This window comes from Ranitomeya imitator, chromosome 3 (genome assembly GCF_032444005.1).
Source record: "Ranitomeya imitator isolate aRanImi1 chromosome 3, aRanImi1.pri, whole genome shotgun sequence".
Taxonomy (NCBI): domain Eukaryota; kingdom Metazoa; phylum Chordata; class Amphibia; order Anura; family Dendrobatidae; genus Ranitomeya; species Ranitomeya imitator.
In genome coordinates, this window is record NC_091284.1 from 798,147,469 (window position 1) to 798,161,914 (window position 14,446).

The following is a 14,446-nucleotide window of genomic DNA, read 5'->3' on the forward strand; positions in this document are numbered from 1 at the left end:
ATGCAGAGCCGTGAAAATAATTTTTTTTTTTTCCACAAAAAAGATATTGTAGCCCCCAAGTTTTTATTTTCACAAAGGTAACAGGAGAAATTGGACTGCAATAGTTGTTGTCCAATTTATCCCGAGTACGCTGATGTGCCATATGTGGGGGTAAACCACTGTTTGGGCGCACGGCAGAGCTCGGAAGGGAAGGAGCGCCTTTTTGGAATGCAGACTTTGATAGAATGGTCTGTGGGCATTATGTTGCGATTGCAGAGCCCCTGATGTACCTAAACTGTAGTAACCCCCCACAAGTGACCCCATTTTGGAAACTAGACCCCCCAAGGAACTTATCTAGATGTGTGGTGAGAACTTTGAATGCCCAAGTGCTTCACAGAAGTTTAGAATGCAGAGTCGTGAAAATAAAAAATATTTTTTTTTTCCACAAAAAAGATATTGTAGCCCCCAAGTTTTTATTTTCACAAGGGTATCAGGAGAAATTGGACTGCAATAGTTGTTGGCCAATTTATCCCGAGTACGGTGATGCCCCATATGTGGGGGTAACCCACTGTTTGGGCGCACGGCAGAGCTCAGAAGGGAGGGAGCACCATTTGACTTTTTGAGCGCAAAATTGGCTGTCGTGTTTGGAGGCCCCCTGATGTACCTAAACAGTGGAAACCCCCCAATTCTAGCTCCAACCCTAACCCCAACACACCCCTAACCCTAATCCCAACCTGATCCATAATCCTAATCACTAACCCTAACCATAATCACAACCCTTACCCCAAAACAACCCTAATGTCAACCCTAACCCTAATCAAAACCCTAAATCCAACACACCCCTAATCCTAATCTCAACCCTAACCTCAAACCTAACCCTAATCCCAATACACCCCTAATCACAACCCTAACCTTAACCCTAATCCCAAACCTAACCCTAATCCCAAGCGTAACCCTAATGCCAACCCTAACCCTAATACCAACCCTAATCCAAACCCTAACCCTAATCCCAGCTCTAACCCTAACTTTAGCCCCAACCCTAGCCCTAACTTTAGCCCCAACCCTAACCCTAGCCCTAAGGCTACTTTCACACTTGCGTCGTTTGGCATTCCGTCACAATCCGTCGTTTTGGACAAGAAACGGATCCTGCAAATGTGCCCGCAGGATGCGTTTTTTGCCCATAGACTTGTATTGCCGACGGATCGTGACGGATGGCCACACGTCGCGTCCGTCGTGCACTGGATCAGTTGTGTTTTGGCGGACCGTCGACACAAAAAAACGTTCAATGAAACGTTTTTTTGTACGTCGCATCCGCCATTTCTGACCGCGCATGCGTGGCCATAACTCCGCCCCCTCCTCCCCAAGACATAGATTGGGCAGCGGATGCGTTGAAAAACTACAGCTGCTGCCCACGTTGTGCACAATTTTCACAAAGTGCGTCGGTATTTCGGGCCGACACATTGCGACGGCCCCGTACCGACGTAAGTGTGAAAGAAGCCTAACCCTAAATTTAGCCCCAACCCTAGCCCTAAATTTAGCCCCAACCCTAACCCTAAATTTAGCCCCAACCCTAGCCCTAACCCTAGCCCTAACCCTAGCCCTAGCCCTAACCCTAACCCTAACCCTAGCCCTAACCCTAGCCCTAACCCTAGCCCTAAACCTAGCCCTAACCCTAGCCCTAACCCTACCCCTAACCCTAACCCTACCCCTAACCCTACCCCTACCCCTAACCCTACCCCTAACCCTAAACCTACCCCTAACCCTACCCCTAACCCTACCCCTAACCCTAACCCTAGCCCTAACCCTACCCCTAACCCTACCCCTAACCCTAACCCTACCCCTAACCCTAACCCTAATTTTAGCCCCAACTGCTGTTCTCCTGCCGGCCGGTAGATGGAGACAGATGGCGGGCGCACTGCGCATGCGCCCGCCATTTTCTTCCGCCGGCGGCCAGGAGGAGCAGCAAGAGGATCCAGGGACACAGGTGAGTATTGTAGGGTCCCCGAATCCCCCTATTTCTCTGTCCTCTGATGTGCGATCACATCAGAGGACAGAGAATTACACTTTACTTTTTTTTTGCGGTCGCCGGTAAACAGTTAATTACCGGCGATCGCAAAACAGGGGTCGGTAAAACCGACCCCGATCATGCTCTTTGGGGTCTCGGCTACCCCCGGCAGCCGAGACCCCAAAGATTCTCGCGGGGCCGGCCGGCGGGCGCACTACGCATGCGCCCGCCATTTTGAAGATGGGAGACACGAGGAGCATCGGGGGAGATAGGTGAGTATTGGGGGGCTACCTGGGACCCCTTTTCTCTGTCCTCCGATGTGCGATCACATCGGAGGACAGAGAAATTAAAAAGAGATCGTGTTTTTTTTTTTTGCGATCGCCGGTTAATTACCGGCGATCGCAAATGCAGGGTGGGTTAAAAAACCCCCGAATCATGTTCTCTGGGGTCTCGGCTACCCCCGGCAGCCGAGACCCCGGAGAAAATCGGCCTCTGGGGGGCGCTATTTACTTTTTCCACAGCGCCGTTAATTAACGGCGCTGTGGTTTAAGTACCCTTAGCGGCCGCCGTTAAAAGGCGTATCGGCGGTCGCTAAGGGGTTAATAGAAAACAAAGTTCTGAAAAAAAAGACTTGTATGGGTGCGTGTGGTCCGACTCTCGGGTGCAATCGCATCTTCTTTAAAGGGACTCTGTCACCTGAATTTGGAGGGAACAATCTTCAGCCATGGATGCGGGGTTTTTGGGTGTTTGATTCACCCTTTCCTTACCCGCTGGCTGCATGCTGGCTGCAATATTGGATTGAAGTTCATTCTCTGTCCTCCGTAGTACATGCCTGCACAAGGCAATCTTGCCTTGCACAGGTGTGTCCTAAAACATAAACATTTTAGCAGTACCCTCACAGAGAATGAGGCTTGCTACTTCCAGTCCAGTTAAAAATTTCACCCACAGAGCATGGGGCACAGTACCCCTACAGTAACAGCTTATAAATTTCACTCACAGACTATGGGGCACAGTACCCCTACAGTAGCAGCTTATAAATTTCACTCACAGACTATGGGGCACAGTACCCCTACAGTAGCAGCTTATAAATTTCACTCACAGACTATGGGGCACAGTACCCCTACAGTAGCAGCTTATGAATTTCACACACAGAGCATGGGGCACAGTACCTCTACAGCAGCAGCTTATAAATTTCACTCACAGACTATGGGGCACAGTACCCATACAGTAGCAGCTTATAAATTTCACCAACAGACCATGGTGCACCATACCCCTATAGTAACAGCTTATAAATTTCACTGACAGACAATGGGGCACAGTAACATAGTAACATAGTAACATAGTTAGTAAGGCCGAAAAAAGACATTTGTCCATCCAGTTCAGCCTATATTCCATCATAATAAATCCCCAGATCTACGTCCTTCTACAGAACCTAATAATTGTATGATACAATATTGTTCTGCTCCAGGAAGACATCCAGGCCTCTGTTGAACCCCTCGACTGAGTTCGCCATCACCACCTCCTCAGGCAAGCAATTCCAGATTCTCACTGCCCTAACAGTAAAGAATCCTCTTCTATGTTGGTGGAAAAACCTTCTCTCCTCCAGACGCAAAGAATGCCCCCTTGTGCCCGTCACCTTCCTTGGTATAAACAGATCCTCAGCGAGATATTTGTATTGTCCCCTTATATACTTATACATGGTTATTAGATCGCCCCTCAGTCGTCTTTTTTCTAGACTAAATAATCCTAATTTCGCTAATCTATCTGGGTATTGTAGTTCTCCCATCCCCTTTATTAATTTTGTTGCCCTCCTTTGTACTCTCTCTAGTTCCATTATATCCTTCCTGAGCACCGGTGCCCAAAACTGGACACAGTACTCCATGTGCGGTCTAACTAGGGATTTGTACAGAGGCAGTATAATGCTCTCATCATGTGTATCCAGACCTCTTTTAATGCACCCCATGATCCTGTTTGCCTTGGCAGCTGCTGCCTGGCACTGGCTGCTCCAGGTAAGTTTATCATTAACTAGGATCCCCAAGTCCTTCTCCCTGTCAGATTTACCCAGTGGTTTCCCGTTCAGTGTGTAATGGTGATATTGATTCCCTCTTCCCATGTGTATAACCTTACATTTATCATTGTTAAACCTCATCTGCCACCTTTCAGCCCAAGTTTCCAACTTATCCAGATCCATCTGTAGCAGAATACTATCTTCTCTTGTATTAACTGCTTTACATAGTTTTGTATCATCTGCAAATATCGATATTTTACTGTGTAAACCTTCTACCAGATCATTAATGAATATGTTGAAGAGAACAGGTCCCAATACTGACCCCTGCGGTACCCCACTGGTCACAGCGACCCAGTTAGAGACTATACCATTTATAACCACCCTCTGCTTTCTATCACTAAGCCAGTTACTAACCCATTTACACACATTTTCCCCCAGACCAAGCATTCTCATTTTGTGTACCAACCTCTTGTGCGGCACGGTATCAAACGCTTTGGAAAAATCGAGATATACCACGTCCAATGACTCACCGTGGTCCAGTCTATAGCTTACCTCTTCATAAAAACTGATTAGATTGGTTTGACAGGAGCGATTTCTCATAAACCCATGCTGATATGGAGTTAAACAGTTATTCTCATTGAGATAATCCAGAATAACATCCCTCAGAAACCCTTCAAATATTTTACCAACAATAGAGGTTAGACTTACTGGCCTATAATTTCCAGGTTCACTTTTAGAGCCCTTTTTGAATATTGGCACCACATTTGCTATGCGCCAGTCCTGCGGAACAGACCCTGTCGCTATAGAGTCACTAAAAATAAGAAATAATGGTTTATCTATTACATTACTTAGTTCTCTTAGTACTCGTGGGTGTATGCCATCCGGACCCGGAGATTTATCTATTTTAATCTTATTTAGCCGGTTTCGCACCTCTTCTTGGGTTAGATTGGTGACCCTTAATATAGGGTTTTCATTGTTTCTTGGGATTTCACCTAGCATTTCATTTTCCACCGTGAATACCGTGGAGAAGAAGGTGTTTAATATGTTAGCTTTTTCCTCGTCATCTACAACCATTCTTTCCTCACTATTTTTTAAGGGGCCTACATTTTCAGTTTTTATTCTTTTACTATTGATATAGTTGAAGAACAGTTTGGGATTAGTTTTACTCTCCTTAGCAATGTGCTTCTCTGTTTCCTTTTTGGCAGCTTTAATTAGTTTTTTAGATAAAGTATTTTTCTCCCTATAGTTTTTTAGAGCTTCAATGGTGCCATCCTGCTTTAGTAGTGCAAATGCTTTCTTTTTACTGTTAATTGCCTGTCTTACTTCTTTGTTTAGCCACATTGGGTTTTTCCTATTTCTAGTCCTTTTATTCCCACAAGGTATAAACCGCTTACACTGCCTATTTAGGATGTTCTTAAACATTTCCCATTTATTATCTGTATTCTTATTTCTGAGGATATTGTCCCAGTCTACCAGATTAAGGGCATCTCTAAGCTGGTCAAACTTTGCCTTCCTAAAGTTCAATGTTTTTGTGACTCCCTGACAAGTCCCCCTAGTGAAAGACAGGTGAAACTGCACAATATTGTGGTCGCTATTTCCTAAATGCCCAACCACCTGCAGATTTGTTATTCTGTCAGGTCTATTAGATAGTATTAGGTCTAAAAGTGCTGCTCCTCTGGTTGGATTCTGCACCAATTGTGAAAGATAATTTTTCTTGGTTATTAGCAGAAACCTGTTGCCTTTATGGGTTTCACAGGTTTCTGTTTCCCAGTTAATATCCGGGTAGTTAAAGTCCCCCATAACCAGGACCTCATTATGGGTTGCAGCTTCATCTATCTGCTTTAGAAGTAGACTTTCCATGCTTTCTGTTATATTTGGGGGTTTGTAACAGACCCCAATGAGAATTTTGTTACCATTTTTCCCTCCATGAATTTCAACCCATATGGACTCGACATCCTCATTCCCTTCGCTAATATCCTCCCTTAAAGTGGACTTTAGACAAGACTTTACATAGAGACAAACCCCTCCTCCTCTCCGATTTTTACGATCCTTTCTAAACAGACTGTAACCCTGTAAGTTAACTGCCCAGTCATAGCTTTCATCTAACCATGTCTCGGTTATTCCCACTATGTCAAAGTTACCTGTAGATATTTCTGCTTCTAGTTCTTCCATCTTGTTTGTCAGGCTTCTGGCGTTTGCGAGCATGCAGTTTAGAGGATTTTGTTTTGTTCCAATCTCCTCACTGTGGATTGTTTTAGAAATGTTCTTACCTCCCTTCTGAGTATGTTTTCCTGGGTCGTCTTTGTTCGAGTCTAATGTTTTTCTTCCCGTCCCCTCTTCTTCTAGTTTAACGCCCTCCTGATGAGTGTAGCGAGTCTTCTGGCGAATGTGTGTTTCCCAGGTTTGTTGAGGTGTAGTCCGTCTCTGGCGAGGAGTCCATCATACCAGTAATTCACACCGTGGTCCAGGAATCCAAATCCTTGTTGTCTGCACCATCGTCTTAGCCAGTTGTTTGCATCAAGGATCCTGTTCCATCTCCTGGTGCCATGCCCGTCTACTGGAAGGAGTACCCCTACAGTAGCAGCTTAAAAATTTCACCCACAGAGCAGTGGTGCATCTGGGGGGGGGAGCATTATAATGACACTTGTATCTTTAAGGGCAAAAGAGCGGAGAAGATGGAAGTCTGCAGAGACGGCTGTGGATGAGAAAACTCATCATGGGATCTGGACAAGATGAAGAAAAGAAGGAGAACGACTCCAGAGACTACGTCACCTATGAGGTACCTGGATGTAAATGTTATTTGTGATACTGACTAATTCTCATGTTTTTATTTATGTTAGGAGCATTAAAGGGGATGTCCAGGTTTGTAATGAGTCTGCAGTCATTCTTCGTGACTGCAGACTTCTGAATTCTCACAGTGCGCTCTGCACGCTGTCAGGATTCTCTTGTGCTGGCGATTTACATACATGCGGTCACGTGCTGACTAGACATGTGTGGCCTCACTCAATGAAAATGAACTGAGCGAGGCCGGGCACGTCTAGTCGGAATGTGGTCAGAAGTATACAAATCACATGCTTGTGCTGACATGACCATCCACCGGCAAGGGAGAATCCTAAAAGTGTGCAGTGCATGAGTTGTGAGAATTCAGAAGCTGCGATGTCAGGATTCAGCTCTGCAGGTTCCAGTAGTCGTCACATGGACACGTCACTCATATGCGACTTTCATACTTATGGTCCTGTGACATCGAGCTTCTCTTCTGCTTCTCTGTTTTTCACTGAACATTGAGAGCATTAGGGAGAGGAGCTCGTGGGCACATGACTAAGTGTGCAAATCGAATATATCCTGGGGGGGGCGTCAAAATGAATACTTGCCCCGGGTGCCAGAAACCCTAGATACGCCTCTGCCACAGTAAAATATATAGGCAGGGTGCACTCTAGCTGTATCTCAAATATAAAGCTGGTGCAGAACCTAGTCCACGAATATATATAACCAAAGAAAAAGAGAAAAAGAATGGACTAAACAGGGTCTGCACAACCATATGATATGAAAAATATAACACGACATTTTATTGAACACCACAACAATAAACATAAAAACACTTAAAATACAGCAATGTGTAAATCACCCCTATACATCCAAATAGGTATGCAGCAATATCATAGAATATCCACCTATAGGCTACTATAAACATACATATCCTAACAAATATATGGACGCCCTAAGCAGCAAGACAACAAACATGGTACAACATATGTACAATAAGGTGAAGGACCCTAAATAAGCCAATGTAATACCCACTTCACCAAATGGTGAATAGATAAATAGTGAGTCAATACACCTAGAGTAGCATAAAGGAACACATATATGCTTGAAGCTATTGACACATGGGTGTCTAGGTACAGCTGTTAGAGTACAGCATATGTAGAATGTAGCCCAAAGAAAAGAATCAGAACGCCCCTACTAATAGTAAAAGCGGCATTACACCATCAGATACTCAGCTAAGTCTGGAGTAGAGTAAGAGGAGGTCCAAAAGCCAAAAGGCTAAAATGTCGCTGCAGATACGTGTGTCATAAGTGACTGGCAGGTATCATGGAAGGGGTGTAAAGAGAAGCCCCACGCGTATCGCCGCCGCAGCGGCTTCGTCAGGGGAAGTAGGGTATGTGGTGAACCACATGCGTATAAATAGAGGTTACAATTAATGAAATGCCATACCGGTGTGTTGCTCCCAAGAGGGAGAGAGGTGGCGAAAGTATCGTGCAGCCGCACGTGTAGGGAAAGGAGGGATCAAGATGAAACCAACGGAGGCCTCCGTGGGACAAAAGTCCGCGCATGCGCAAACGCGGCTCAGACAGAGAGCCGTGCTGCGCATGCGCCGGGCATAAATAGACCACATAGTGGGGACAGAGAGCCGGAGAGAGCAGAGCAGCGCCAGCGCTGGGCATAAATAGCCCATATAATGGGGACGGGGGACCAGGGAGTACACACAAAGACCCAGAGGAAAAAGGGACAAAGGGATAGGGGGAATGCACATACGGAGGATCAATAGCAAGTGGTCCCTATGGAGTAAAAGAAATGTTAAACACACAGTATCATACAATGTACGTTACAGAAATATCTCCAATTAAAGGGGATCCATCCGCAGTGGACCCAGACAGAAAGGCTCAAAAAAACAAAAAAAGGGGGGGGGGGAGGAGCACTAATCTGTATACTCTGGACATGGAGAAAAGAGCACGATAAAATGCTGAAAAAATATACATAATTTATTTATTGCCATAAATCACATAAGTCCAGGGAGGCACTAGAGGCCAACCAGTACACGAAATGGGAAACCCTATTAGCCCTGCCAGGGGTGAGCGTCGATAAGGCCAATGTTCCCTTTCCATCCCATATTCTGGCCGAACACACTTGGTTTGGAGTTCCAGAAAAAGCTGCAACACATAAATGTTCTTCGTTTTTTCCTCCCGAGTTACGTAAGTACAGAGAGAGTCTATTCATAGTGCAGCGAGGGGAAGGAACAGGTCATGTACAGAAAAGGGCCAATGATCCATTTGCAATACTGATGAAGAATTGTCCGATTCCAATTAGTCAGATCCTGGTCCAACACCTCATGTGCGGCATGTGCCAATAGCCACATTCTCATAAATGGGAAAAATCCCCATGTCATATGGCTTCGATTTATGGCAGGAGTAGATCATACATGTCCAACCACAGGGTGTAGGAGAAAACGGGGTGAATAGACCCTCGTCTTGATGCCAGGCTGTATAGTGCAGAAGGGCGGATCCGCACCCAATGGGTAACTGGAAACAAGAGAGAGGGGAAGAGAAAAAAAAGAGAGTCTTTAATGTTACAAACCAATATAAAAACAATGACAAAAAAGAGAGAGAACAAAATGTCACCCAATGGATAAATTAACCCCAAAACCCCGTAAAAAGGAGTTATTCGTTTAAGCCCGAAGGGGCCACTGATTGAAGTAGAAAGATCCATCTGGACTCGATTTGCAAAAGATGTTTACGTTTATCTCCCCCTCTCTCATTGGGTACAAGTTTTTGCAGACCCACCACCTCCAAATTAGACGAAGAGCCCCCATGCTTGGTCAAAAAGTGTTCAGCTACCGGGGTGAGGGCCTTGCCCTTTCTCCGGTCCGATGCCGCTAAGTGAATTGTAGAGACGTGTTTCTGGGCCCGCTTTCTTAATTCTTGGGTAGTCTGCCCAACATAAACCATCCTACAAGGACAGATGAGGGCATAGACTACATCCCTAGTTCTACAGTTGATATATGTCCTAATGGGATGTTTACTGAGAAGGACAGGATGCACAAAAAAGTCACGAGTTGGAGCCATGTGGGGACAAATGTTGCAATCCCCACATGGGAAAGATCCCCTCAGGGTGATGCCTCTATTCAGTTTCACCGTAGGTCTTTGGAAGTGACTCCTACTAAGGAGGTCCCTGAGGTTGGGTGCCCGTCTAGCTGTTAACAGGGGTCTATTACTCATGATTTCTGAAGTATGTGTGTCAGCCCGAAGAATCTGCCAGTGTTTGGAAAAAATGTCACTGACCTGTTTCCAGTTACTGTTGAAATCAGTAATAAATCTGGTCTGTGACTCCTGGCTCTGTCTTTTAGAAGATAAAAGAGACTTCTGGTCCTGTGTTCGTGTTGAAAGATCCTCAGATCCAAAAAGGTGGTGTCACTAGCAGAAATGGAATATGTGAGGAAGATATTGTGAGGATTAGAGTTTAGGGTATCAAAGAATACGATACACTCCTCCTTAGTACCCTTCCAGACCATGAAGACATCATCTATGAAACGATACCAGGTGTGTACGTGGGCAGCGAACAGTGGAGACGAATAAACAAATTTATCCTCCCACCAGCCTAAAAAGGTGTTAGCATAGGCTGGTGCACACTTCGCGCCCATCGCCACGCCTGATCGTTGTAAATAGTGGACCCTATCAAAAAGAAAGAAGTTATGATGGAGGACAAAAGACATTAAATCGAGGAGAAACGAGTCATGGCCCCTATCCGTAGATTGCTTCTTATCCAGAAAATAAGCTATCGCCTCCAACCCGTCTTTGTGACCAATGTTCGAATAAAGTGATTCTACATCACAAGTAACAAGTAGGAAATTTGTGGGGAGTGTAACCCGACCACAAATGTCAATAAAGTGTGAAGAATCACGGACAAACGAAGGGAGAGATGAAGCAATAGGCTGGAGAAAGAAGTGCAAGTACTCACCTGCTCTTTCGCACATGCTGCCGACGCTGGACACAATAGGCCTACCAGGGGGCCTCGAGCTGTCTTTATGAATTTTCGGCAGCATGTAGAATGTTGCTGTTACCGGGTTGGCCACCCACAGGTACTGTTTCTCTTGCGGGGAGATGATAGCCAGCTGTGAAGCTCTGCATAGTAGTTTTTCATATTATGAGAGAAAAGTAGAGGTAGGGTCAGAGGGAAGCTTTTGATAATATTGCACGTTATTTAACTGACATCTTGCCTCAGCCTCATAAAGTTGAATAGACCACAAAACCACATTGCCCTCTTTATCTGCCTCTTTGATGGTGAACTCCCTGTTGTTTTGTAGGGCAGTGAGGGCACGTTTTTCCTCTAAACTCAAATTGGATGGACCACCTACCCGAATAGGCATCGCCATGATGTCTTGCTTAACCACCTCGAAAAAAATCTTGATGGCCGGTACCAGGGAGAAAGATGGAGTTTTGAGTGATTTGTTCCGATATGGAAACCTCCTTCTGTTGGAGCCTGACTCGTTCTCCTCTAATAACTCCAATAGATCCTGAAATGTTTGACGTACGTCCATAGGTATAGTCTGTAGGATATCGGGTCTTCTGTACATGACCTGGAAGGTTAACTTTCTGCAAAACAAATATAGGTCTTTTATAAGAGTAAAGGTACTGTCACACTAGACGATATCGCTAGCGATCCGTGACGTTGCAGCGTCCTCGCTAGCGATATCGTCCAGTGTGACAGGCAGCAGCGATCAGGCCCCTGCTGGGAGATCGCTGGTCGGGGAAGAAAGTCCAGAACTTTATTTCGTCGCTGGACTCCCCGTAGACATCGCTGAATCGGCGTGTGTGACACCGATTCAGCGATGTCTTTGCTGGTAACCAGGGTAAACATCGGGTAACTAAGCTCAGGGCCGCGCTTAGTAACCCGATGTTTACCCTGGTTACCATCCTAAAAGTAAAAATACAAACACTACATACTTACCTACAGCCGTCTGTCCTCCAGCGCTGTGCTCTGCTCTCCTTCTGCTCTGGCTGTGAGCGTCGGTCAGCCGGAAAGCAGAGCGGTGACGTCACAGACAGCAAAAGGTAAGTATGTAGCGTTTGTTTTTTTACTTTTTAGGATGGTAACCAGGGTAAACATCGGGTTACTAAGCGCGGCCCTGCGCTTAGTTACCCGATGTTTACCCTGGTAACCGGGGACCTTGGGATCGTTGGTCGCTGGAGAGCTGTCTGTGTGACAGCTCTCCAGCGACCAAACAGCGACGCTGCAGCGATCCGGATCGTTGTCGGTATCGCTGCAGCGTCGCTATGTGTGACGGTACCTTAAACTTATCTGCAACACATGTGGGGACAAAGGATAAACCCTTTTGGAGCACGGACAATTCAAAAGGTGTGAGGACATGTTTAGAAAGGTTTATAACCTGCAGTGTTGCTGGACCAGATGTAGATGCAGGTACAGAGCATGGGGCACAGTACCTCTACAGTAGCAGCTTATAAATTTCACCCACAGAGCATGGGGCACAGTACCTCTACAGTAGCAGCTTATAAATTTCACCCACAGAGCATGGGGCACAGTACCCCTACATTAGCAGCTTACAAATTTCACCCACAGAGCATGGGGCACAGTACCCCTACATTAGCAGCTTACAAATTTCACCCACAGAGCATGGGGCACAGTACCCACAGCTTCAAGGTGTCTGCTCCAGTAATGTACATTACAAATGCTGCCAATGAAAAGCTTGTACTATGATCTTGGATCGAGCTGGCAGTCCTCAGTGAGGCTATTAACTAGTTAAATGCCGCTGTCAAACGCTGACAGTGGCATTTTACAAGTGCTCCTCCTGCAACAAATAAGCCCTCACATGGCCATATTGACGGAAAAATAAAAAAGTTATGGCTCTGGGAAGAAGGGGAGCGAAAAACGAAAACTCAAAAAATAAGGCAGGGTCTCTAAGGGGTTAGAGCAGCAGATGAGTTGCCCCACGGGCCAGGGGTTACTCGGTACCGGGTCCGGTACTTCACAGGGGGATGTCACGATGGCTGTGACCCGGTCCATGGCCCAGGGCACCCATGTAAAAGGGAAAGGTCTTTAAAGGGATAGAGTTTATGTTTGTGACGCCACCTGTGGTATTTGGTCAGGATGACCGATGCTGCTTTAGGGGTCTGCTGGGGTGATGTTATGGCAGCTAGATGGTATATCCCCAGGGCTCCCGGTGTGTAGATACTGATATGGTGAGAGGTGCAGAGAAGAACGAGGACACAAGGTTGCAGTCTCTTTACCTTTACTGAAGTCATCAGCATCCACAGTCCAGGGCACCAGATCACAGGGCAGGCAGAGGAGTCCGGGCAGTCCAAAGACAAGTTCCCCTGAGTAAGTCAGGTGGGAGCCTACCACTCTGCACTTTCTGTCTCTAAGTCCCTGCTGCCACCAAGTGTCTCACCAAGGTCTTTAATCGTTCTGCTGTCCTAGGACAGGTACCTGTATGGCAGGCAGCTTGGGCCGTGTGAACTGGGGTCTGTTCTCGGTGACTCACGGCTCCTAGGTGCTGCTGTGCCACAGATAATTATGGGCAAAGTCCTTGTAGAACAATACCCTCCGGTTCTGCTTTGTGTTTTATAATCCACAAAAGCCTCGGGCTCCCGGTACCCGGATTCTTGCGCTGATACGCTTCAGAGGCCTGCTCGTGGCCTCTTGGAACTTTCACTTTCTTCTGTGCTCCACTCCTGTCTGTCCTCGCACACAGACTTCTACTACAAACTGAGCTGTCTCCACCTCCAAACTAGGATCTTTATTGAGGGAAGTTGCCCTAAAACAAGGCTTGGAGCTCCCCCTCCTGGCCTGGAAGTGGAAGGTGTTGTGTGTGTGTAAACCTACCAAAGGAAATCTCACTTGTCTCCAGACATAGAACTATCCTCCCCGTGAGGAAGACAGCACTACTGTGATACCCGAACTCCTGGGGTGCCACACATGTCAATCCCTTCAGTGTTTTTGCGGTGTTTCGCAGCATTTTTCACCATTGAAAGCAATGAGGAAGTGCAAAAATGCAGCAAAAACGCTATGTGTGAACATAGCCCAAGACGTGTAGGAGGCATTTTTTCTTTTAATTTTGCTTTGTATACAAGTCATTATACAGGAAAGAATTTTTTCCAACATTTTTTCCTGTAAAATCCATTTTATCTTTGGTTTTGTATGGTTTATTATCACTCTGTAAAGTGATGTAATACTCTGCCAATATTTTTACCAGCAGCGACTTGGGAGTTAGAAATGCATCTAGGCATCATCCCCATACTGTTCCCATTCAATTTGAACACTGTTTCCATTTCAGTGATTTTCCTGCCTTCCTCTTAGGGTCTGCCTGAAAAATGCTTGAGTTTCCCTTGACTTCCTTTATACTCATTACTCAACAAGGTGGTTTCTCTTGCTGCAGAATTTTTGTTTCTCCATTGAACAAAGACTGGGGAAATTACAGGGGAATGCAGACAAACTATCAAGAATTCATAGTATAATGGCTCAAAATGCCTAGACCTCTGGTTTGGAAAAGAAGGGGGGGATATGTAGGCGGCTGACAGGGAAGATACTGGACATATTGTATATTTCTCCCAGAAAGGTAAGTTGGGCGAGATATTAAACCAGGTAGTACTGGCCAGTGCAGCAGCTTACGTGCTGAGCTGTTTTATTTACTGGGTGATAGTTTGGTCCGGGTTTTATTGGAG